The sequence below is a fragment of the Eubalaena glacialis genome, unplaced genomic scaffold (genome assembly GCF_028564815.1).
Source record: "Eubalaena glacialis isolate mEubGla1 unplaced genomic scaffold, mEubGla1.1.hap2.+ XY scaffold_56, whole genome shotgun sequence".
Lineage (NCBI taxonomy): Eukaryota > Metazoa > Chordata > Mammalia > Artiodactyla > Balaenidae > Eubalaena > Eubalaena glacialis.
The window spans coordinates 731406-757126 of record NW_026871455.1 but is presented as its reverse complement, the minus strand read 5'-3'; the positions used below and the strand labels follow the sequence as shown (position 1 = coordinate 757126).

Below are 25721 nucleotides of genomic sequence, written 5' to 3'. Positions count from 1 at the left end.
GAGACGAGGAGCTGGGAGGATGTTGCCGGGAGGTTGCCGCGAGGGAGACGCGCTCTTCACGCTATTCCTGGGCCGCCGGCCGCGGTAAACAAGGAAAATTCTGCAGGGATGGACTGCGTGAACTGTAAGCTGAAGCCATGAACGTACCAATAGCAAACACGGATGACATTTTATTCTGTAATTGCAGAGTGGAGATGTTACTAAAACATAAAAACCAGGGCCCAGAAGCCATAAAAGAAACGATTGATAACTTGACCACCTAATTGATCTTCACATATTTCACAGGCAAAGTCAAATGACAAGAAGTAGGTAGGTGGGAACATTTGTGCAAATACATGTGTAATAAGAATATTGATATCAGTATTACTTAAGAACAGAACATTTAGAAAACAGCCATTAAGAGGGAGCAGGTAAGTAAATTTCAAGTACATTCAGACAATACAGTACTATCACTTTGTGCTTTGGTTTATTGATACATTTTTAAATGAGCTAGATCTATAGGTATTGACTTGGAAAAAATGTTGATGACAAACTGTTTAATGAAAATAGCAAGTTTATATATATCTTTTGAAAAAAGCAAATGGAAAAGTAAAGGATTGGAATAGGTAAAGCAACTTTGAAAAACAAGAATAAATTCCTCCTTATAGCCTGTGTTCAAGAGCCAGAAAGATGAGTGTGTCAGAAACAAACATGAGCCACACTTCCTGCTTTTCTGCCCCCTCCTTGTGCAGTCCTGGGACAGGCAGCTGGCATCTCAGCCCCTCAATGTCTCTCTTCCACCCACACCCAGAGCCACCTACAGGCAAGTAGAACTTTCACTCTGCAGGCCTGGGCTCCCTATGGCCTCAGCCTGTTTCCTCATATCAGGAGCCCCTAGCAATTCACTTGGTTTGCCCAGTCATCCATGCTGAGGGTTGCTGGTCCCAACCTACACCTGTGCAGCCTTTCTCTCCAAAAGCTTTGAGCCGATATCCCAAGGGAAGAATATTCCCCTTGTATAGCAGGTATGAGCCAAGGGGACAACTGGAAGTTCGCGTCTGGATCCATCCTACAAACTTTGTGTGCACTCAACTCCCAAAGACACAAGAGCGACAGAGGGTCCACTGTATTGTTAGCGCAACATGGCCATTGCTTTCTTAAAACACACAGGCTCAATCAGCAACTCCAGATGTGGCACAAAGAAAAAAGAAACACACACAGACACACACACACACACACACACACACACACATATTGGCAGGTAATCCGTACTCCTGCCAGGTCTGAGAGTGGTGGGAGCAGAAAAGAATCATTGTTGACACTTCTTCGGTCCCCTGCTCTGACAAATCCTGGTTGCTGTATTGATGTCACTGGCGGGGAGTGAGGGTTTGGAGCTCCCTAATCTGTCATTTGCTGTCCAGTGCCCTACATTTCATTCTGTTTATCATACACTTTCTCCTCAATACACAGTTACAATTAAGAAAATAATAATCTGCATATGTTACATTCAATTTTCAAGATTGAACAAAGGTTAAGAACACATAGGGAGGGACTTCTCTGGTGTCACAGTGGTTGAGTCCGCATGCCAATGCAGGAAACACGGGTTTGATCCCTGGTCTGGGAGGATCCCACGTGCCGCGGAGCGGCCATGCCCGTGAGCCACAACTACTGAGCCTGCGCGCCTGGAGCCCGTGCTCAGCAATAAAAGAAGACACCACAATGAGAAATCCGCATACTTCAACGAAGACTAGCCCCCACTCGCCGCAAGTAGAGAAAGCCCGTGCTCAGCAACAAAGACCCAACACAGCCAAAAATAAATAATAAATAAATAAATATATTGGAAACTCTTTAAAAAGAAAAGTACACATAGGATAACTGAGTTATTGTGAAGAAGTTTAGGAAGAAAATTTTATTTATCTTCTTTTGTAGATGTAAAAATGTTCAAATATACTCTATAAAAAGTTTAATATTTAAAAAATTAGAAATAGTAAATAATTCCTCATGATTCTTTATTGCCCAGCACCCACCTACACCCCAGCACCTTTCACACTGGACTCACCTGATGACACATCTGCTCCCCCCGGTCTGGAAACTTGTTTCTCTCATCACTATCACCTGTGTTCACCACACACCTAAGGCCCTTGTAGTCATTCACATGGTAATGAGGGAATTTTTCTTTACTGAGCCTAAGGGCTGTATTTATTGTTTTTAGTGAAAATCTCTCCCATCTGTTCTGTGAAGTCACAGCCTTAATGGAGTCTGGAACAATTGGGTGTGAATGATGGAAGGAGATTATTTCCACATCAGTCTCCCTAACAGGGAGGTGAACATAAATGGCATTAGTATTTCATGGGTGCACTTAGAAGATCCAGGCCAAAAGGAGAAACCTGACCATTTGGCAAAAGATGGACCAATTCAAGAATAAAAATAAGTCTCTTCTCACCTGTTGTTTCATTGTCAAGAACTCAGCCACCACTTATCCTCTTCTGCATCCTCATGCAGGGTCAGATGAAAAACTGAGCAGGTAAAGATGAGGAAAGAGAAAGCAACCAAGAGAATCCAGGCATTTAAAGCATTGTTAGGTACGCCAGGCATGAATCCCCAACCACTCACCTGGGAATGAGCCCTATCACCTAACCCACAGGCATGTGCAGATATGGTGAACGCCCCTCTGTCCAGGGTCAACAATAAGGCAGTGTAGGCTATTGCACATAATCAAGAGAGTAATATTTTCATTTATACATAAAAAATGAAAACCCTTGGATGTTGTACTTTTATTAGAGCTACTTTTTCAGAGTTATTTCATTAATGTTCCGTTCCTAGGATTTACACCAGACTCAAGGAAACCCACACAATGATCAGTTGGGGAATGTTGACTCCACAGAAAGAACACCACTCTCAAATGTTTCCTGAAATAATTCTTGATCAAATGCACCAGGAGTTTTTCTCCAACACCCACCCCACTGCTTCAGAGCCCCCACCCTCCCTGCTGTGCCCTGCCCCCACCCCCCGGATGCCCTTGCCCTCAGCCACCTTGGTTCCTCCCCATGTGGGAATCAGGCAACATGAGAGCCTCAACCTTATTGCTGCCCTCCATGGCCTTTGACATGTGGCCAGGCCACTTTGGATCTACTTAATGGTGGGGAAAACAATCCAGGGACTCATGTCTTGTTGGAAGGTCTTGTCACACAAATCAGGACTAAAAACCCCTTGCACAGGAAAGCAGCAAGAGTACGTAAATCATAAGCCCAATGTTGGGTAGCACAATCCACACAGGGAAGACGTGCTCAACAAATATAGAGTGAAGTTTAATTGGGGGTGAAATTTAGTCGACACCTTCAGATACATTAGTGAAATAGTAGGTGGAGTTCTGTCCTACTAAATGTCATGGGGAGAAATATTCTTCATTTCATAATTTTTGTATAGGAAAGTATGTGTAAACTGTCAAGTGCTACCTAAGTCAATGTTAATCATTAACTACTACATAGACAAATAGTGATAACGTGTCAGGAACAGGGGTGGATCACAACCCTTTGATCCTGAGATCCTGAAAAGAGAAAATATTCCTTTTGAGTCCCTGTGATTGAGATTTACCTACGTTTGCTCATTTATCTTTAGTACAACCCTGTTACTTATAGATTAGTTACCTTTTAACAAGTAACATAAGTTAGGTTCTGAAATTTTGCTTATTTGAGAAAATCATACAGCTACAAAATGACAGAGCTAGAATTCAAACGTAGCTCAGGCTGTTTCTGAGTCTCAAATTCCTAAATATGCTGGTGTTGAGGTGTGGATCCCAGATTCAAGTTTGGCCTGGATATGTCACCTACCAAATCAGTGGTTGGAATCCTCCCTGTTATCACAACACTTCCCCTCCATTCTGTTCACACAATGACTACCGTGCTTAGGTTCTCCCAACACAGGAATCCTCCAGTGCACTGTCCCAGCCTCCCGATCAGTCCCATGTCTCCTGAGTTTTATGGAACAATTCTTAGGTCTCTCTGACCTCTCAGCACAGCTGATGATCAAGACCCCAATCAGAGATGACAAAAAAAACTGCCCTTCCTATGCCTGCATCTATCATACGTATCACCCAATGAGTTCTATAAATATCTGGCATCCAACCAGGACGTGATCATAAATCATTCTCCCATGCTTTGCACACCCTTCGAATGTTCCCCTTTTTTTTTGAATCCCTGAAAATCTCACCTTCTCTCACTTTCAACAGTGTGCTCACCTCCTACCATGCAGATGAAGTAGATAATTTGAAGAAATGTTTCAGCTCACTGTCATGAAGTCAACACCTATTCCTGCATCTTCACCCATTGGCGGTGCCGCTCCTGTTTAAACTGAAAGTCGTTTCTACGCCTGGATAAGCCCATTTTTCTCAAATATATCCCCTTCTCTCCTGCTCTCTGGAGAATGTTTTATTATTAATTGTAAACTGAAGCTCTTCTACCAACAAACACCCATCTCTTCCCAGTCCATTCCCTTTCATGTTTTCCAGTTTCTTCATTCTTGAAACAAAATCTCTGAACCTCTTTTTCTCTAGTTCCTGCCCAATATATTTCCTCCTTCCAAAGTAAACTGAAAGAGCAGTGCAGGAATAGTGACAATCTCTGGGCGCCCCCCCCCCCACAGTTTGATTTACTAGGGGTGATCTCCCTGTTACTATTGACCTGCGTATACATAAACCTTTATAACATTATAGTTACCTCTCCGTAATTAAATCCAATGAATGTTTCTCAGTATTTTACCTGGACCCAAGCAGAATTGGACTATGACCTCCGTCAGGAACTTTATATTTCCAAGGGCCTCTGATATCGCAAACTCCCCACTGCCTTTAAACTAGTCAGTTCCTCCTAGTGTACTGTGCGCAGTTCTCCTCAAACAACACTATTTCAACATCTCAAGACTCCATTGTAGCCCTCTTCTCTCTTTTTACTATATACACTATCTTCAAAAACTGTGATAATTATTCAGTCTTTGACTGTTACCACTATGATAATAATGCATAAAAACGAATGCTAGGTTTCATTTCTGAGGTGTCATTCATACTTGCATGAGAAGCAGGCACCTACAATGAAATGTATATCAGACAGAAGCCAGGAACTTCCTCCCCCAATAAAAACTACTTCTCCTCTCGTCTGCAGTCTCAGATAGCGGCTCCATTAATTATTTGGGGCTCAGTCATTGACATAACGTCCCAGAACCACACAAACAGAACCAAGCATCGATTTTATCTCTACAATGTGCGCTCTTGTCTCTGTTCATCTCCTCCCTGATATCCACATACATAGTTCCAGCTACACTTATACTGCTTCACTTTCTGGTTAAATGTCAGTGCCTCAGATATTCCTTATTTAAATTAGTAGCTAAGTAACTCTCTTCATCCTGTTGTCTTGAATAGAACCTACAGGCAACACATCTAATATTTCACGATATCTCTACTCATCTTTTTTTTTTTTTTTTCTTTTTTCCTGTTTTCCTATCTGGACTAATTGCAGAAAAGTCAACTGTAGAGTCATAAAGCAAGTTTCTCTTGACTATTACATATGAATTATAAATCCACAGAAATTCCATGTACACAGTAACCTAATCTACTCTCAGATGGCCTGTGACCAAAGGTCTTTAATCAAATTAAATAACCATCTTTAGATTAAAAATTCCTTGAATAATAAATGACTTTGATTCCTCCTGGGGAAATTTTTCTTTAGTAATCACCAGAAACAAAATGAGGGGGAAAACTCTGTTTGTGTCTTTACTTAAGTATGCAGCTACCACACTCCTGAGTTCAAAGTTTTAGTCTCTTTCTATAGAATCAGGCATAGAATTGTCTGTGGACTCCTGTTAATACATCTGATAACCTCATATATTTTATAATCATAAAGAAAGAACTCCTTTAATCTGGATGCCAATCAGGATAAATCTAATCCAGGAATAACTTCCCTAACACAAGCTTTTCCTTCTCAACAGGTTAACCACTTAGATACATGTAAGGAAAGTATAAGTGATTCCTTTAATTTGCTAATATTCTAAAAGCCTCCAAAAGCAATCTTGATGCCTTGGGCCAGATGTCTCACTGTTTTGTGAATTGTGGCCAATTCTGGGAAGAGAATTTGCAGCAAGAGGATCAGTCTTTATATAAATGGGTTTAACCTACAAACAGTCCCTCAGGCTGAGTTTTGTGTGGTTTTACATAAAGACTGGTGTTTTTTGATGATATCAAACATTCAGGGAAGATATTTTTAGTGTTTTAAAGCATTTGTATTTTAATACCATGGTAAATAATACTTAAATTATAATCAATTACATGAAGTTTCCAAGGATGTAAGGGAGAAAAGAATACAATTGGAGAAATTGGGCTTGGCCAAGGAAGAGATGGTTCTTCAATTCTTCCTATGGGCTTGGGAGTCAACAATGAGGAATATTTGCAGATTTTGTGACAGAGAGCTGAAGAATTTCCTCATATTATCTGATTAATCTGTCTAGTAGAAGGTTATTCCCCTTGTGGAAAGTGAGGAAAGTACTGAGAATGATTAAAAATCAAAAGATATGGAGAAAGTCTGAAATATTTGTGAGGCATAGAATAAGACTTAATTATCTAGATATAGTACAATGGCCAGAGATATTTGAAAGATGTTGGGCGATTTCTGAACCCCACCAGATTTAATATCCTAGTTAGATTCAGTCATGGAAGAAGCAGGTAGTTGGAGCCCTCCACGATTGGAATATTGATAAGCAGATGTAATGAATTTGGAAGGAATATGAAAAGAGGAATATGGAAATTGTTGGTCTTCATAACTATATGTTGAAATTAAGTAATTTCATTAATTTGGAATAAACATGAAGACAAGTTGGCACAGATGTTAGGAGAGTGGGGTCAGTGTACTGGAGGTTCTCTTAGCATTTGGTGTCAGGGAGGAAACTGAATAATAACTTGGAATATCATGCGTTAATTACCTTTAAAAACTCTTTGCTTTTTGTTCCTAATAAGTAAATTTGGAATACTGATATTTCCCTTATGAGAAGCAGTAGCCAAAGCCTTCCTAGTTTGGCCTTGGGAAACAAGATTACTCCTCATTTCTCATAGACCACTTCACATTTGCAGGTGGGGTGGTTGTTCACTCCCAGATAAAGATTTATGGATTCATGACTGTTACGTCTGAAAACTCTAGATAAGATTCAAGTCTCATGGCTTTCTTCTCTTTCCTTCGATTTGCCTGCTTAGAGTAAAGTGTCTCTGAGAGAGAATACTAGCAGCTGAGTTCTTGGCAATGTGTCCCCAAGTGAGTGGGGACTTGCTCTTTCTCCTCAAATGGTAACTCTGTTTCCAAGACTTGGACTGAGTGTTCTAAGTGTATCCAGGAGGGAGTCAAGGCTCCGAGCACTAGTCCTGTCATCTGGCATCTCTGTGAGGATCGTGGCATAGGGCAAGCGCTAATACAGCAACCGTTTCCTTTCCAACATTTACACCGACGTTTTCCAGACTCCATGAAAGCTGTGATGGTAAAGAGGGCACATGAGAGGTTGTATTTCTCTCCCCTCAGCCATGGTCTTGAGGAGAGTGTGACTCACTCCATAAGCGAGTCTGCGATGCCGTGAGCTCTGTCATGTGATGGACACAAGTGGAAGGATGAGCAAGAGCAGATGTTCAAGGCCTGGTAGGGGAGGAGGTGTGGGGACGGGTAAGTTCAATACGTCCAGGGTCAGAGGTGCTGGCTAGAGGTCTGTGCAGGGCTGAAGGGGTAGGAGAAGAAGAAGAAGCCCTTCAGCAGGACCGGCCCAGAGGGCAGAGTGGAGCCAATTTTGCTTTTTTTTTTTTTCCAATTTTTAATCTGTTTTCTCAGAATACAATTGACTATTTTGAAAACTCTAAAAAGTCAAAACAAAATACTCCCTTTCATTCTTGTTCCAAGCCAGCCATTTTCCCCCTGTTTAGGTAACCTTTGTTCAGAAACTGGAAGCACTTTACAGAAAGCATTTTCTCCTTAATTGGTGCATTGAAGAGGATATAGTAGGTAGAGGAAGACTTAGAAAACTGTGGCCATAGTTGAAGCCCTGGAGAGGCCTGAACCATCGAGAGTCTCCTATTAGTCTGTGAACAAGGAAGACAGGAGGAAGCTGCAGGAGACACAATGATAGTCATAGCGGTGAGGTCCCAGGAAATGAGGAGGGAAAGAGGAACCTCAACCCACAGGAAAGTTCAGTCGGGGATCATCTTACAGTTTGGCAGCCCCGGGACCACTGGCTTGTGAAGTTGAACCCGTCTGTCCTCATATCTGGTGATGAATGCATGGTATGTGTCGAGGTTAGGTAGGCAGCACCTGCGGACCCCAAGTTGTATATACAGTCTATTCACTCACACAAAATGGTGGACATTGCATCAAGGCTCTCTGACTTTTGAATGACTAATTCATCTGTAGCTTTTATTTATTGGGTTTTGTTATGTTCAAACATGTCATGTCAGCTCATTTAATCACTGAACTCTCTTGAGAGGTTATTAAAGTAATTTCCACATGAGAACAGGGAGTTTTTTATTGGGGAATGCTTTGCCTGTAGTCACTGCTGATAAGTGGCAGAACATGTATATTGCCTGCATGTGCTAAGTCTGTAGATTTAACTGAAAGTTGTGGGGAGCAGGGATATTTATGAATTCCCAAGTACATATTTTTTAATAGACAGCTCAGAATTAACATTCTGTTGTGGACTGTGCAGGTTATTTCACACCACCCCACATGTGATGCTCCTTTATCATGAAAGTCACTCTGTATTCAGAGTGTGCCCATCTCTGTGATGCATCTGAAAGGCATACGCCAAGTCAGCACAGAGGAACATTGGACTTGACGTCAAACAGGGTTTGAGCTTTCGATACACACAGCTGCCTTTTCTCAGTACTGTCACCCTCGACCATCACCTCCGGACATTTGGGGAGATGAGACAGCCTGAACCAGAATGTCCAGCATGTTTTTAGGAATCAGTGACTTTCAAGACATGTGACTGTGAACTTCATCCAGAACTGGGGTAATGTCAATTGCAGGTTTCTTTGAGTGAAATGTCTCTGGAATCTTGTTGAAGTCAATGTAGAAAAATGCCTCCAATAGTGCCACAATTCTGTGAACGTATCAATCTAATTAATCTAACCTTCTGCATATTCCTTGGCCTTAGAGGAAAGGATAGCTCTGTTGTTACAGGTGCTAAACTTCAACGCAGTGCCCATTGTTTCAGTCCCTGCCTTTCGGCGCTTTTCCTCATCTTGATCTCGCCAACATCCCACCCATTTTATTTTTCGTTTGTTTTACCCTTAAAGATATATTCTAATTGTCAATATCCTATAATATGTTTCCAATTACTGGTATATTCCTCCATTTCATATCTTTTCTCTGTGTTAAAGACCAATATTTTAAACATGTTCACAGACGCTGGCTTCAGGAAGAACCCATTTATCTGAAGGTCAACAGTAAGTTTATGGGGATGAACCCCGCTGTCCACATAGAGACATGATCTTAGGGTAAGAGGAATTCAGCACAACCACCTGACTGAAAGTGGACTTAAACCCTGGCTCAGCAGAGGTTTTTGAATAGTTTGCATTTGGAACCATATTGTCTCAAAGACAAACTGTACCTTGAGTTTCAAAAGGGCAGTTGCTTAAATGTAGCTCATGTATATAGTGTTTGAAAAATAAAGAAGACCTAAAACTTAATCAGAAAACGATGGCAGTGAGAGGCTACGAAATAGAAAAATCTATGTGAATTCAGCAAAGTGAGACTCTATGTGAATATAAGTACCATGGTGGGGGGGTAGTTAGTGGAGACCATCACTGAGGGAGCAGCCTAGAATTCATGTGTAGAGAACTAAAGAAATGAATTTTATGTGAGCAAACTTTTAACAGTCTTTCCTTTCCTTATCAATAGCAGAGACTTCACACTGGAGAAGAGCCCACTGAATGAAACAAATATGAGGAGATTTCACACAGAACTCAATTTTCTCGCCACATGAGTGACCTCTTACAGGACAGAAACCCTATGCTTGCAATCAATTTGGAAGAGCCTTCAGCCTTTATTCATCATTGAATTAACATAAGCTAATTTATACTGGAGTGAAACCATGCCGGTCTCATCAATGTGGGAATGCGTTCAGGCAATGCTGTAACCTTAGATGACATGAGAAAACTCACCCTGAAGTGAACCCCTATATATGTTATAAATGTGGAAGATAGTTGAGCTGGAGCCTCACATTTAAATACACCAGAAGCTCACACTGGAGAGAAACCTTAATGTGATGAATGTGGGACACACTTCTGCTGAACCTTAACTTTTATTCACACTGATGAACTCACAAGGTGAGAAGCCCTCTCTCTCGAAACACTGTAAAATCTGGTGTTTCAATGATTTGATTCCTTTTATATTTTCACTTAATGTGCCCCTCATAACTTAAAATTGAATTACAAGTAAATTTAACTTTTCACAAGAGTCCTAGTCCTGGAGAATTTGTGGACCCGCCCATGAAAATCCCAAGAATTCAGTCAGGCAGGGGTTTATTTGTATATCAGAATTTTTTAGCCAAAAGCTTTTTTTCCCCACCAAGAACAGATAGATATGTCAGGACCGAGAAGTTGGAAGATCATTCCAGAAACACAACAATGTAAAGCAACTATACCACAATAAATAAAATAAGGTAAGATAAAATAAAATAAATCATTGCAGACATGGAGAGTTTCTTTTTCAGATTTGGAAAGGGTAGGGGCTGCATGATAAGGTCTGGCTCCTCTTCAGATAAATTGCTTTTACTTTGTTGGCCTAAAAACATTCATTATAACCCTAAAGTCCACTGACGTCTAATGGGTGAAAGCATGGTATTGTAGGGGTCTATAAAGCATGGGATGTTGCCTGCAACCTTTGTGTGTCTGTGCTCCTGTCTGTGTACATGCACACGCACACGCACACACACAGACATGCAAGCAAGGGAGAGAGCATATAGCATCCATCTGATCCTAAAGAGAAAATGTGAGTCTGGAATCAATGGCATAAATGTGTCATCAAGAGAAAGAGCATCTAAGTTACCTTATTCATTAATGTATCAAATTTTCAATTACTAACAAATATTTACTGAAAGCTTCCAGGATTTCAGAACTTGGCTTCTTATGAGAACTAAATTGTAAATAATACAATGTTCCTATCTTCATAGAATTCTACATAATAAGGAAGTCAATTCAAATACACTGTAAAATAAAATTTCTGATATTAAAAATCAAACATACATAAGGGTTTACAAATCACGTAACTACAATATGTTTGCTACTAATTTACAAAGAAAAGTTTCCACTTCATAAAATAATATTGAGATTTATAACAGTGTCATTATAGAACTTTGGAAGGCCAAAAATTCTCAAAAAGACTGGGTTATTAAAAAATATTTTACAAAATTCTGAACCTTTCAAAAGCTATTCTGCAAGATTTGGGAAGAATAAAGATAGATTTCCATTTCTAACAGCCAAGATAATTGTTCAAAATGTTATGAAATGAGTATTTTTAAATTAATTGTTCAATTACAAAATACACTTTTGAAAATCAATAATGTTTTTTATTAGAATACAAAAACTGCACAGGCCTATTAAAATACATTTAGCATCCATTTTATTCGAGATTCAGTGGAACACCATTTTATTTATTCATTTATCTTCTTCCAGTTTTACTGAGATATAACTGACATAGAGCACAGTGTAACTTTACAGTGTATAATGATTTGACTTACATATGTTATGAAATGATTATCACACTAAATTTAGTGAACATTCAGCATCTCATATAGACACAAAATTAGAGAAATAGAAAAATGTGTTTTTCTTGTGAGGGAACCCTTAGACTTTATTCTCTTAACCACTTTTATGTATAGGAGACAGCAGTGTTAATCATCTTTATCATGTGCTACGTTGCATCCCTGGTACTTCATCTCTCTTATGGCTGGACGCTTGCAGTTTGGGCCACCTTCATCCAGTCCCACCCCTTCCCACGCCCTGACTCTGGCGACCACAAATCAGACTGTTATTGGATGAGTTTGTTTGCTTGTTGGTTGGCTGTTGAAATATAACTGATCTACAACACTATATTACTTCTTGTTACACAACAGAGTAATTTGGAATTTCTATACATTTCAAAAGGAGCACCGGGTCCTCTGCATGGGGAGGGGCCAGGGCACTGGCGAGTCTGAGGCCCTGGGCCCCGCCGCCAAGCTCAGGGACAGGCCCCTGTCTGCGGAGGACGAGGCAGCCTCCAGGGGCCAGAGGAGATGCTGGGATCGCGCCCCTTCTCTCTGACCTCCGACCCCAAGTTCCCGCGGTGGCGGCGGCAGAGACCCCGGGCCGGGGTGTGCGCCGAGGGAGGGCAGCGGGTGCGGTTCCGGCCCCGCGGGGCTGAGCCCGGCCGGCGGGAAGCCCTCTGCCGGGCCGAGGAGCGGCTGTACCGCCCGTGGTGCTCCCATGACTGCCGCTTCCCCTGAGCGCGGAGGAGCGGGACCGTCTCTTGGGCCTGTAGGCCGCCCCGCTCCTCTCCTCGCCGCCTCCAGGGCTCCCGCCACGCATCCAGCACCTGCGACCTCAGCGAGTGGGGAAGGAGGTCGTGCGGGGATGGGCCCAGCCGCTATCGCCGCCCCAGCCCGGAGCCCTGCCCTGTGCTCCGCCCGCCCCGCGGTCGCTCCTTCCCAGACCTGCCGGCCGAGCTGCAGGCGGAGCCGGGGAGACACGGAAGCCAGAGGCGCCGTCGGGGATCTCCTGGCCGGTCCGGGGACACCAGGCCGCTTTCACTTCTGGCTCCACCGGCTTCCCGGTGTGTAGCCTAAGAGCCGGAGGACGCAGCGCTGGGCCGCTTTGCTGTCTGCACGCTGCGCGCAGGGCCGGCACTGGAACAACAACGCGGGGGTCAACTACACACTGCACCCCGCATGCTACCTGTTTGATCCTTGTCTCTGGTGTGAAAGGGCCCAGATTGCCCATCCTGCGCGAAAGTAATGTTCTTTATAAATGTTTTGTAGAAGGTGTTCTGTCCCCTCCCAAAATAAGATGTTTGGTGACTTGAACGGTCAGAGTCATCCGCTGGTGCTGGCCGTGAGGCTGAAGAACAGGTCACGGCCCGAACCCCCTTTGGGTGCACAGAAGCCACAACAGCTGCCAGACTCCGCTGGCCATTAGCCCTCAGAGAAGCTGGACTCTTAGCGGCTGGACTCCAAGCCACGGGTGGGGCTGGAAAGGCGGCTTTCTGTCCTTCTGGGAGCCACAGAAGTTAGTGGTGAAATGATGGATGAGGAACTGTGCCCAGCAAGTAACTATTGCTCAGAACTCTTTGGGCCCCTGCTCGCTGCCGGACAGGGAGCACAGGGGCAGGACAGTCTCACTCACTGCTGGTGGCTGGGTACGCCAACACGAGGGGACCATACATGAGCAGAGGCTGGCACCCTGGGGGAGGAATTTATCCCCTCACACCTTGGGCAGATTTTGGTAATTTGTTTTTTGTTTTGATTTTAGTTTTCATATTTTCTGGCACAGGGCTAGTACAATCAATTCGTTTTGGAATGCTGGTATCTAAGGAGGGATGTTTGCACTGTAACTCGAGAGAACAGGCCATTGCCTCCTACATCCCATCGGACTAATTCCACACCCAGCTTGTGCTGATAGGAACTGCAAACGAAGAATGGTTTTTATATTTTTAAATGGTTGAAAATCATTCATGAATAGACTATTTGCAACACACGAAAATTATATAGCATTCAAATTTCCTTGTCTATAAATAATGTTTTACTGAAACACAGTTATACTCCTTTATTTACATTTTACTGCAGCTGCTTTTTGGCTACAATGACTGAGCTGAGTGGAAAGAACAGACATCATATGGCGAATTTAAAATATTTACTCTCCGGTCCTTTACACAAGTTTGCCAATCCCTGCTCTAGAAAAGCGGGGAAAAAATTTTTTTTGAAACACATATGCTGGGATTTATACTTTTAAAAGAGTTAAACTTTTAGAGAATTTTGTCCTTGGAAACAAACTTTAGGTAGAAGTAAATATGTTACATTACTCTCAGTAATCTCAGTTAGAATAAACACTAATTCACAATTATTTCTGCACTAAGGAAGGGAATCCACCTGCAGATTTTTTTATTTTCATCTAAGAAATAATCACAAAGTAGTGTAACTAAAACCTAGCACCCACCTGAATTAGCATCAACTGCCAAAACTGATAGATATTTCTGAGCCTCAGAATAGGACATTGTAAGCCATAAAAGTATTTACTTTAAATTTTGGTTTGGCGACATATCTTGACGGTGGCAGTGTTTACCACAGTTAATTGATCATTGAGAATTTCATCAAGAATCATTTTCTAATAGAAAACTCTCAAGAGTTAATGCACTATAATTCACACTAGAGTAAAATAAACTAGAAAACAATCACATTGATGAAGCCATGAATATGTAATTTAATAAGAATATAAAAATATATAACAACAAAAAAATCACTTATTACCTTATTTTCTGTTATTAAATATAAAAACATATTATGCAACTTCCAGATATTCTTGCATCTGGTAAGCCATTTCTTTCCTAAAAGGGCATTATTGCATAATGAAACATATAGGTAAATGCATTTTTAGATTTTTATTTTGTATTTAGGAACACATTTAAGTTCAACTTTACCAATAGTGTATATAATCGCATTGGGCCTATATACACTACAGAACACACTGGGAAATTCTGGATTTTATGAAAATAATGTGTTATTTTGGATTGTTTTGGACTATCAAAAAAATTAGAAAGAAAGTAAGAGTCCAATATAAAGAGCAAGATAGCAATCCTCTTGTCTGTTATCCTTTAAAATGGTAACCGGTTGAATTTTGAATAAAATCGATGATGAAAGGAATTTTAAGAGGCACGTACAGCAGAATTTTGAACCTTATAAAAATCGTTACTGATTTTCAAACATATAATTTTGAATTCTAACAATTTTAAAAGTACTCATTTTGGAATGTAGAGAACAGCAAACCTGGATCTTAAGACAGGAAATCAACTTTGCTCTCCCCAATTCATGCAAGCTAGCTTTTCCAAAATTGAGAATTTTTATAAAATATTTTTACTAACCAGTCTTTCTAAAAACATATAACTTTTCAAAGTTCCAGAATTGAGACTGTTTTAAATGTCAATTTTATTTTATGAAGTGCCAACTTTTTATTGTAGACTAGTAGTGATATTTTGTAACTATACAATGTATGAACACGTCTTTTTTTTAATGTCAGAAATTTTATTTTGCAATTTATTCTTATTACCTGCATTAGAATACAGAGTTCTAGGAAGAGAAAGGCGTTGTGTTATTTACAGTTTAATCATCATAACAATCCAAGTTCTGAAATGTTGGAAGTTCTCATTAAATATTTAATAATTGAAAAGTTGATAAATGAATGAACAAGGTGATTTAGCTTATTTCTCTCCTTCATGAATCCTTTATGCCAATAATTCCTGAGTCGCATTTTCCCTTTATGATCAGATAGTTGTTACAGTGTCCCTCCCTTGCGTGTGTGTGTGTGTGTGTGCACTCAGATGCACGTACACACAGTAATGTTGCAGCTAACATCTAGGGTTTTTTTAAATTTTTTTTTTTAAAGATTTTTTTTTTTTTGATGTGATGTGGACCATTATTAACGTCTTTTATTGAATTTGTTACAATATTGTTACTGTTTTATATTTTGGTTTTTTGGCTGCGAACCATGTGAGATCTTAGCTCCCCGACCAGGGATCGAACCCGAACTCCCTGCATTGGAAGGTGAAGTCTTAACCTCTGGAACGCTAAGAAAGTCCCCATGATGGGCTTTATAGGCCCTAGAATACCATTTCTCAACCCATTAGACTTCAATGGACCTCAGTGCTATAACGAATGTTTTGGCCAACAAAGAAAAAGAAATTGAACTGAAAAAGGACCAGAACTCATCATGCAGCCTGTATGCTCTCCCTAGCTAGCCTTCTTGAAGGTTTAATTGACAAAATAGACATTGTCTTTATGCTGATCTTTCTCCCGGAACATTTTTTTTAATATAAATTTATTTATTTTATGTATTTATTTTTGTCTGCGTTGGGTCTACGTTGCTGTGCACGGGCTTTCTCTAGTTGCGGCGAGTGGGGGCTACTCTTCGTTGCAGTGCGCAGGCTTCTCATTGCAGTGGCTTCTCTTGTTGCCGAGCACGGGCTCTAGGCGCGTGGGCTTCAGTAGTTGCAGCACATGGGCTTAGTAGTTGTAGCTCGCAGGATCTAGAGCACAGGGTCAGTAGCTATGGTGCATGGGCTTAGCTGCTCTGCGGCATGTGGGATCTTCCCGGACCAGGGATTGAACCCATGTCCCCTGCATTAGCAGGCGGATTCTTAACCACTTCGCCACCAGGGGAGTCCCTCCCGGAACTTTTGCTAGTACCATTTTTCTAGATCAAAGAGTAAAGCTTTAAGGGTAGACTTACCAATGTCTCTCTGAGGGATCTCCTTTGTGTTTATATGATTTAGTATATGCACCCGTTATTGTTCTAATACATTCTTAAAGTAGAACTGTTTTTATGTCTGCAAAGATCTTTCACCTTCTCAGTGCTGAAGATATCTATCTGTTCTTCTTGGACAAAACAAACAAAGAAACCCTTGGCTACAAAATGCTAAGTAAGGATTAAACCACCGTCTGACTCTGAATTCTTGAGTTCCTCCTGTCCATGTACCCACAATTATTCACCTTTCTTTAAATATAATTAATGTACAATTCTTTTTTAAAATCATATGGGAAATAGAAAATGAAAGTTAAGTAATAGAATTAATTGAAGCAGCAGAGGTTAATCACAAAGTATGTGTGTATTTATCCTTGAAGGCATTCATCCTGAACGTGTATACACATATTTGGACACTAATGTAAGCGTTAACACACATCATACTATGTTTTACATTTTCAGTTAACATTCATCATTGTTTCCTGATTGATCCCAGTCTTCGTTATTACGATTATAATTTTATAAAGACAGAAAGTGTCTAACTGATCAACAGTGACAGAATATTAACAAAAAATGGGCCCATTCTTACTCATCTCAATATTTCATGATTTTGAATGACACATACCCACTCAGTAGTGCTTACATATTTGCAAATACTGACCTACTGAAGCAGGTTTGCTTCGTTTCTTCTTACTTGATACTGAATATTGCTTTCAGCACTTCTCAAAACCCTTCACCACCTACATCTTTATATTGTATACTTAATAAAAAGACAATTGCTGAAGGACTTAATTATTGTCTCAGTTGCATGCTAACACATTCTGTATAGACTATTTCCCCAGTATGAGTTTTCTGATGTGAATAGCAAGTGAAAGATTTTCCACATTGTCTTTAGAATTGGCATCTCCTCAGTGTGAGCACTTTCTTGTTCACTCAGGAATAAGGAATCCCTGAAGAATGTCCTTCCTTCATTACACTGAGACTATTTTTTCAGTGTGAACTCTCTCATGTCCAATGACTCTCCATGACTAATGGAACTCTAGCATTCATTTCATCAGATTTCTTCTACAGCAGTGATTAGATGGTGTACCCCAAGAGGGCTCTCCTTGTAGTCAACCTTGGGCTGTCTTCTCTACTGTGTCAGGGATGCAGCCCACTCTGAGTTCTCTGTGTATTCTGAAGCTGGAGTTCCAACTGAAGACTTCCACGATTACTGGGTCAGGGTTTCTCTCCATATGACTTTCCTGGTGGTTTAGAAGGGATAATTTCTGGCTGAAGGCTCCATATCATTGACTGCAGACACAGGGTTTCTACTCTGGTGTTTATAAAAGTGCGAGCTCTGGGTAAAGGCTGCACCACATGGATTCCAGACATAGGGTGTCTCTCCTGTCAGTTTTCTAGTGCGTATAAGCATGGGAGCTGCGTTTAAAGGCTTTTCCACATTCATCGCATTTGTAGGGTTTCTCATCAGTGTGAATTCTCCCCCATGAATAAGGTCATGACTTTGACTAAATGCTTTCTCACATAAATGATATTCATTGTGGTTCCTCTCCTGTGTGAATGTGCTCATGACATCGAAGGGTTGGATGGTCACTGAAAGCTCTTCCACAGTCATTCCAAACATAGGGCTTCTCTCCCGTGTGAGTTTATTGGTGTGAATAGAAATCAGCTCTCTGGCTGCATTACCTTTATAAGGTTCGTCTTCTCCAGTGTGAGCTGTTGGTGTATAAATGCGAGGCTTCAGCTGAATTATTTCCCACGTTCAGGACATTTGCAAGAGTCACTCCAGGGTACACTCTCTCATGTTGTCTAAGGTTGGAGGGTGACTAAAAATCTTCCACATTATGAGATCTGCATGATTTCTCTCTAGTATAATTAACTTATGTTAATTCAGTGATGAATCACGGCTGAAGTCTCTCCCATTTGGGCTGAAAGTATAACACACGTGGAGTTAAAGTTGTTGTATGTGAAATGTCCTCATATTCATTGCATTCAGTGGGCTCTTCTCCAGCATGAAATCCCTGCTATTGACAAGGAAAGAGAGCCTGTTAAAAATTACTCACATAATATTCATTCAGTCATTTCTCTACATGTGAATTCTAGGTGGCTCCCTCCGTGATGGTCTTCATTGAAAATCTCCCCATGTTAGTTACATTCACAGGTAGTGTTACTTTGCTGAATTTAAACAGATTTCCTATCTGGTAAACCCTCACTGGTCATAGCTTTCTGAGTAAGTTTTAGGTCTTCTTTATGTTTCAAACACTATATCCATGGGCTATGTTTAATCAATTACCTTTTCATTGAAGCCCAGGTTAGAGTTTGACATGTAATATCAAATGACATGGGTCCTCAGATTGTTCCATCCTCCATTAAATTGAGAGAAAATCTCCTGGCCACATGTCCAAGGCCATGGAGGGCAGAGCTAGGGTTGAGGCTCTGATGTTGCTGGTTCCCACATGGGGAGGAACCAAGGTGACTGAGGGCAAGGGCATCTGTTGGGGTGGGGGGCGCAACAGGGAAGGTGGGGGTGCTAAAGGCCTGGAATGGGTGTTGGAGAACAAATGTTGGTGCCTTTCACCAAGAATTATTAAGTGAGAATTTTGTGAGAGGTGTCCTTGCTGTGGAGACAAGACTCTCCAGGAGACCATGGTAAGGGTTACCTGGGAATTAGTGTTAATCCTAGGAACTGAATATTAATAAAATAATAACTCTGAACAGTAAGTCGAATCAAAGTATAACACCCCATAATTTGCATTGTTTTCTGCAAAATGGGGTTATTATATCTCCCTTACATGCCGAGTAGCCAATGCAGCCTTGTTTTTGACCATGGGAGGAAAAAGCGTTCCTTCTGTCTGCGCATGTCTGTGGGTTAGGTGGGAGGGGTCACTCCTAGCTGAGTGGGTGGGGATTCATGCCTGGTGTATCTAACAATACTTTGAAAGGCTGGGTTCTCATGGCTGCTTTCTCTTTCCTCAGATTTATCTGCTTCATTTTCGGATTGTCCCTGCCTAAGGATGCAGAGGAGGGCAGGTGGTGGCAGAGTTCCTGATAATGAAACAACAGTTGAGAAAAAAATCTTACTTTGATTCCTGAATTGATCCATCTTTTGCCAAATGGTCAGGTTTCTACTTTGGGTCCGGATTTTCTAAGTGCACCCAGGAAATATTAATGCCAGTTATGTTCACCACCCTGTTAGGGATATGGCAGGTCAGGGACCAATGTAGAAATACTCTCTTTCCCAACATTTACTTTCACTTGTTCCAGCCTCCATTAAGCTGTGACCTCACAGAAGACGGGAGAGGTTTTTTCCTTCTCTTTTTTTAAAGGTCATCCCTTGAGCTCAGTGGCCTCCTTCATCATGTTACTGGCTGCAGTGGACTTAGGAATGCGGTGAACACAGGGGATAGAGAAGGACTCAGAGCAGAAATCTCTAGGCCAGTGGGGAGCAGGCGTTTCGTCAGGTGAGTCCTGTGTCATAGGTGCTGGGGTGAGTGGGGGTTTGGTGAGATAGCAATAAAGAATCATTTATTTTTCCTAATTTTAAAAAGATTAACTTTTTACAGACTACTCATAAACATTTTGATAGCTTCAAAAAGATAAACGTAAGTTCCTTAACAAAGTTGTTCACATAACTCTTTTCCTTTGTGTTCTTAACCTTCATTCAAATTAGAAAGTTGAATGCAATGTCTGCAGATTCTTATTTTCTTAATTATGACTGTGTATGGAGGAGAAGGGGCATAGTACACAGAACAAAATGTAGAGCACCAGACAGCAAACGACAGTTTGGGGAGCTCCAAGACCTCACTTCGCCACAGTGACATCAATAAAACAACCAGGATCTGCCTGAATGAGCTGGGGTTCTAGCCCAGGGAACCCCAGAAGTGACAACAATGGGCTTTATGATCCCACCATCGCCATCCTTGGTAAGTGTTCCTATTAAACCCAGGGATGTGTGTGTGTGTGTGTGCTTGTCTGTGTGCGTGTGTGTGTGTCTTTCTTCTTCCTGGCACCCCTGGACTTGCCGAGTGTACATCAGTGTTTCATGAAAGCCATGGCCATGTGGTGCTAAAGTTATAAGACCCTTTTAGTCTTGTATCTTCCTGCGTTGGATACATAAAATTTCTCTAATAGGTCCAGATGCAAATGTTCAGTTGTCTCCTTGGCTCCTACCTGCAATGGCATGGGATGTCTTTTCCTTGGGAAAGCAGCTCTAGGCTCATGGAGAGAAGAGCTGCACAGGTGTAGGGTGGGCAGAGATAACTGGAGTAACCAAGTGAATTGCTAAGGTCTCCTGATAAGGAGGTAAGAGGCTGGGCACCAAAGGAACCCAGGTCTGCAGAGTCAGGGTTCCGACTGCAGAATTCTCCACATTAGCGTGAGGAGCGCGTCTCCTTCGCGGCAGCCTCCTGCTCAAATCTTCCCAGCCCTGTCCGCTGCTGGGGTCGCGTCGTGCCGTGCCGAGCCGAACCGGCAGGTAGCTCCGAGGCGGACGCCCCGAGACGAACTCGAGCGTTTGAGCAGTCGGAGCTGATCCCTCGCCCGCCAGCGATCAGAATCCATCCCGCTGACGTTCGAGCCCGTTGTCGGGAGCCACCTGGCGGCCGCTTTTATATTGTCCCTTCCCTCCTGATCTTTGACGACCTTCGCGAGGGATGTGACTCGCCCGCTAGGCAAGGGGCAGAGTTCCGGGAGGCCGCTGACGTTGGCGGCGACCATCCCGCTGATGCGGAGTGGTGGGCGCATCCTGCTCTCACCGGAGATTGAATGTGGAGAAACGTGTGTTGTGGGGCCGGCGCTGAGCTCCCTTGGACGGTTGTGGGGAGGTCTGCGCTGGTCGACCAGCACTCCCTGGTGCCCCTTGGCCCGCGGAGACCTCCCGTCCTACTACGTGTGACCAGGAGAGGATGTCCGTGCCCGACGTCGTCCTCCGTGTGTCAGGATCCTTCGGTGCGTCCTCGCCGGCATGGGGACCCGGGTCCATCCCGGTGCAGTCGAGGCGGTGGGACTGCTCACCGGGGGGCACTTCAATTTCTCCGAGTTCCACGTGTGGCCGTCACGGGGGCGAATCTTGCCCCGAGGCAGGGGCACGGGATGCGTGTCAAGAGACGTGATCCACCCGGCAGATTGAACCGGCGTCTACGCGGGGAGCTCCCGCCCCCATTCCTTGGTCGCCTCGTCAGCGTGGGCTTGCGTTTGTGCAGGGCCCCTCACCGCGGACTGTCGAGGGCAAGCGGGAAGGGCGCTAGTGGAGATGTGGCAGTCCCTCCTAGGCTTCGGTGGTCGTAGGTCGTAGTCGTTTCTCTTTGGGAAACAGGGACCGCCCGGGGCATCCGGTGATGGTCGTGAGCAGACACGAGCCTGGCCGCGATCCTGGGTTGGCGCGGTTGTCAGTAGCTTCACTGAAGAAGCTCTGCAGACAGGGAATGTCCTACAGACGCGCGGGCGGACGGGAGGACCCCCCAGGGCGAGAAATGGGACCGATGTTGGACTGGGTCAAGGCCGAGTGTCTGCGGCGTGGCAGTGCGCCTTCACCGGTGTGAGATCTGGATCCTTCCTGTTGAGGTTCACACCAGTTGCACGTCACTTGGCATCTGCAGCGGAAAGGTCGACCAGATGGCCGGATTTCGGTATTGGGGCAAGAAGAAAATTTAATGAATTAAATTTTTTTTGTTGTGAGATTCACTACAGTGTGAACATTAGTGAAATGAGAAACCCTAATGTTTACAGTAAATCGACATTACTCTAATAATTACTATATTTGCAGTTTTTTCACAAAATGTTGATTTATGAAATTTAAAATATATTTAGTACAATTTGTTGGTGATTCAAGTCTGCTAATGAGAAAACTGGAATTCTTTTGCAAGGGGGATGCCATTTAGCTTATTACAGATTCCTGTCATCAAAATTTCAGTTGTTAATCCTGACTTATAAGGAGATTTTGCATAGTTTACATATTTCATATTTGAAAATTCTTTTCACACAGATATGTACTACCAAATACTGCAGTTCATGAGCGTATGATTTTAATTGAGCATATTCATTGCTTGGAAGGAATTTATAAAATTCTGTTAGATTCTTCTATTGATATTTGCCTTTTAATATGTCATTATATTGTACATTAGTCATTTCCAATTCTGTTTGCAGTTAATTTTGAAAACATTGATTCAAGTTTATCTATCCACAGAGTATCTGATTGATTGAAGATGATGAAGGACGGTTTTGGGATGCAGAATTTTCTAAATCCTCCTGATAGTCTGGCAACGTCTCCCTCCAGCCACAAGGCCCTGTCCCACACCTTGCAGCAACCAATCTGGAAAACCAGATTCCAACCTCTGCAACAATAGGCCCCAAGGGTCAGGACTTGGTCAGTGACTCACAGCTTCATCATTTTCAGTCTTTTCCATGTAGAACCAAATGCAGGGAAAGCCAAATATATTCCCCTAAGTAATCATTTAGGACGCCCCTCTTCCTATCAGCTTGTCTCCAGCCTCCCACATGACAAGCTCTGGGCAGGACATGCCTTCCTTTTTTGCCACCAGAAAGTGTCCCCACTCTTATGTGTGCCCTGAGTCTCAGCCTGATGTGAGTGGTGGTGGCTGACTCCCATGCTCTATAGACAAGTTCTGAGTGAATAGTGCTTCTTCTCATTTGAGGGGGTGTCTTTTTTCATATCTACAGAGCTTAGTATGGCAGGAAGCAAATAAAACTCATGATATTGTTTCCCATGTTATTTAAAAAATCACATTTATTAATCACCATTTTTTAAGTTGAGACATAATTCACATACCATAAAATTCACCCTTTGAAAAGTGTAGAATTTAGTGATATATAACCTATTCACAAAATTGTGCAACCATCGGCACTAATACCAGAACATTTCATCACCTCAAAAAGAAACCCCATCCCCATTAGTCTCTTCTATTCCACCTATGCTCAGGCCGCGGCCACCACAAATCTGCTTTCTGTCTCTACGCATATGCCTATTCTCAATATTTCTTGTGACTGGAATCATACAACATGTGCCCTTTATGTCTTTCTTCTTATACCTAATATCATGCTTTTGAGGCTCATGTTTTAGAATGTATCAGTAACGTACTCCTTCGTTTGGCCTAAGAATTTTTCTTTTTAAGCCATAAGATTTTACGTACATTCACATGCCACCTGGGGTTTTTTTTGTAAAAAATATATTTTCCATTTTAACCATTTAAAGTCTAGAGTTGACTAACATTAAGTACCACTTCCCTGCCTGACCCCAACTTACCCCACTCACCTGGAGCTGTCAGTAGGCCCAGAGGACACAAGCCCAGCCATGCTGCCCTTCCTTGGAACTCCCAACGTCATCCAACCTGACCATGACCCCACTATTAGTGCCCCTCATTGTAGCAAAGAGAACTCCGGACACGGAGAGACTCTAGTGAAGAGGGCAGCTGCCCCCAGGCAAGTTGTTGTGCTTGGGACAAGGAAGCAGTGCCCTGGGACCTGCAGTCACCCAGGGGCCCCATGAGGTACAGTGCTGGTCTCCTGAGGGCGTATTCTGCTGAGGTCCCCGCCAGGCCCCTATGGAGGAGAACCAGTGAACACTTGGGGACATCTCTTGTCATTCTTTTCTCCCTTCCTTCCTTTCTTTCTCTTTTTCTCTTTCCACCCGGAAGAGGTAAAGCTTGACAAGAAAAAACTAAATGACTTTCTAGACCATCCATATTTCAGGGCTGCCTCATGGACCTGTCCTTATTTTCTCCATAAAAACCCTCTAAGGAACTAAGATGTGCTACGTGTTCCATGCACGCTCACTTGTGTACCTGCCGTGCACAGTCCTCCATCTTCCCTTCCCTCTTCCAACACTTCAGTCCCCTGTGGGGGCTTATTCAAGGGCAAAGATTGCTGTGAGTTCCAGTATGATGTCTGCCTCACCCCCTTCATGACTGTCTTGCTGACTCAATAGCCTGTGTCCTGGCTGTTCAGGAGCCCTCGTCTGTCCTCTGCTCAGGGACACTGCTCATCGTTAGCAACACCCACCTGTATTCCTCACTGTTCAAGCCCTGGGAAATCAGCTGTCCTGACCTGGGACAGCTTTAAATATAAGAAATTGCTACCTTCTACCGCTGGGGTCAAAAGGCTGGGTGTGTGGTCCAAGGCTCTCGGAGGTGTTTTGCATCCTCCCAGAATCTCCTCTCACCTCCCTAAGAAACTCTACTACCAGGACACCTCCAACCATCACCCTCCATTAGGTGCTGAGCTGTCAATATTTCCAGCCCAGAAAGACCACAGCCTGTGCTTTGCAACAGGGAAAACCCTCCCCTCTACCTCCAGTCCATCCAAGTCGCCCCCTGTTGCTCAGCTTGCACATCCCACAGACGGTTTCTGAGTCTGTTCAGCAGGCGAGGTCCCATAGGTGTCAGGCCCTGAGTCTCTTCCAGCCACCATGTTCCACCCAAACCTACATGACGAGTCCACGGTCCTCTGGGAGTGCAGGGCCCCTTCCCATGTGACTCTTCTGGCACTGTTGCTGGATCTCCTTCCTCCTTAAATCAGGGCAAGGAGCTTGGTTTCTCTGGGCCTGTGGGTGGGGAAGGGTAGGAGGGGACGAGTGGCCTAGAGAGTCCAGTCCATTCTGTATCCTGTGGGCCCATGACCCTGGTGGGTGGAAGCAGAGGGGATAATGGGACAGCGAGGATCTTGGCCTGCTTAGTGGCTCGGGATTTAGGGCACATTCAAGTGGAGGCTGAACCTACTGGAGAACGTTGGTTAACAAACAGTTTCTGCATGTGTAGGAGCTGAACCAGTTCACCAAGCTCTCTCAAAACTAACATCCATTTATAAACACTCTTACTTCTGGTAACAGGGAAAGGGCAGAGTATGTTCTCAGAAACTCCTCCCTAACCTCCTGGGAACATTCTGACAGGGTCTTTGAATATGCAACAAATGTCTGCTTTGATTAAGAAGACATTGGATGATTTGAAGGTACATTTTGGTAATGTAGAAAACTACGGTACTTCAAAATTAAAATCCTATTTTATGATTTAGAATCTACTGTACTTAGATGACTGATAAATTGTTTAATGAAGGCATTGGTAAAAATAAAAGCTGAGAGCTAAACATTTTTAACATTACTTTCTATTTTCATTAATTTTACATTATAGTCTAAAACTGTGGCATGCTTACCTATTTGTCCATCTATCTATCCTTCTCTCTCTCTCTGTAGTTTTAAGATGTTTGTCATGATTTGGTAGGTGCCAATTCT

The 25721-nt window shown here is 42.8% G+C and overlaps 1 long non-coding RNA gene across 1 annotated transcript; it reads left to right on the top strand.

Annotated features, from left to right (window-relative positions):
* The first annotated feature begins 261 nt into the window (after positions 1–261).
* On the top strand, positions 262–25521 carry LOC133083670 (uncharacterized). Its single transcript, XR_009699222.1, has 6 exons — positions 262–309; positions 9399–9439; positions 19457–19542; positions 19807–19941; positions 20151–20403; positions 22665–25521. It is a non-coding gene; the product is annotated as an uncharacterized LOC133083670 (long non-coding RNA).
* Positions 25522–25721: the final 200 nt, after the last annotated feature.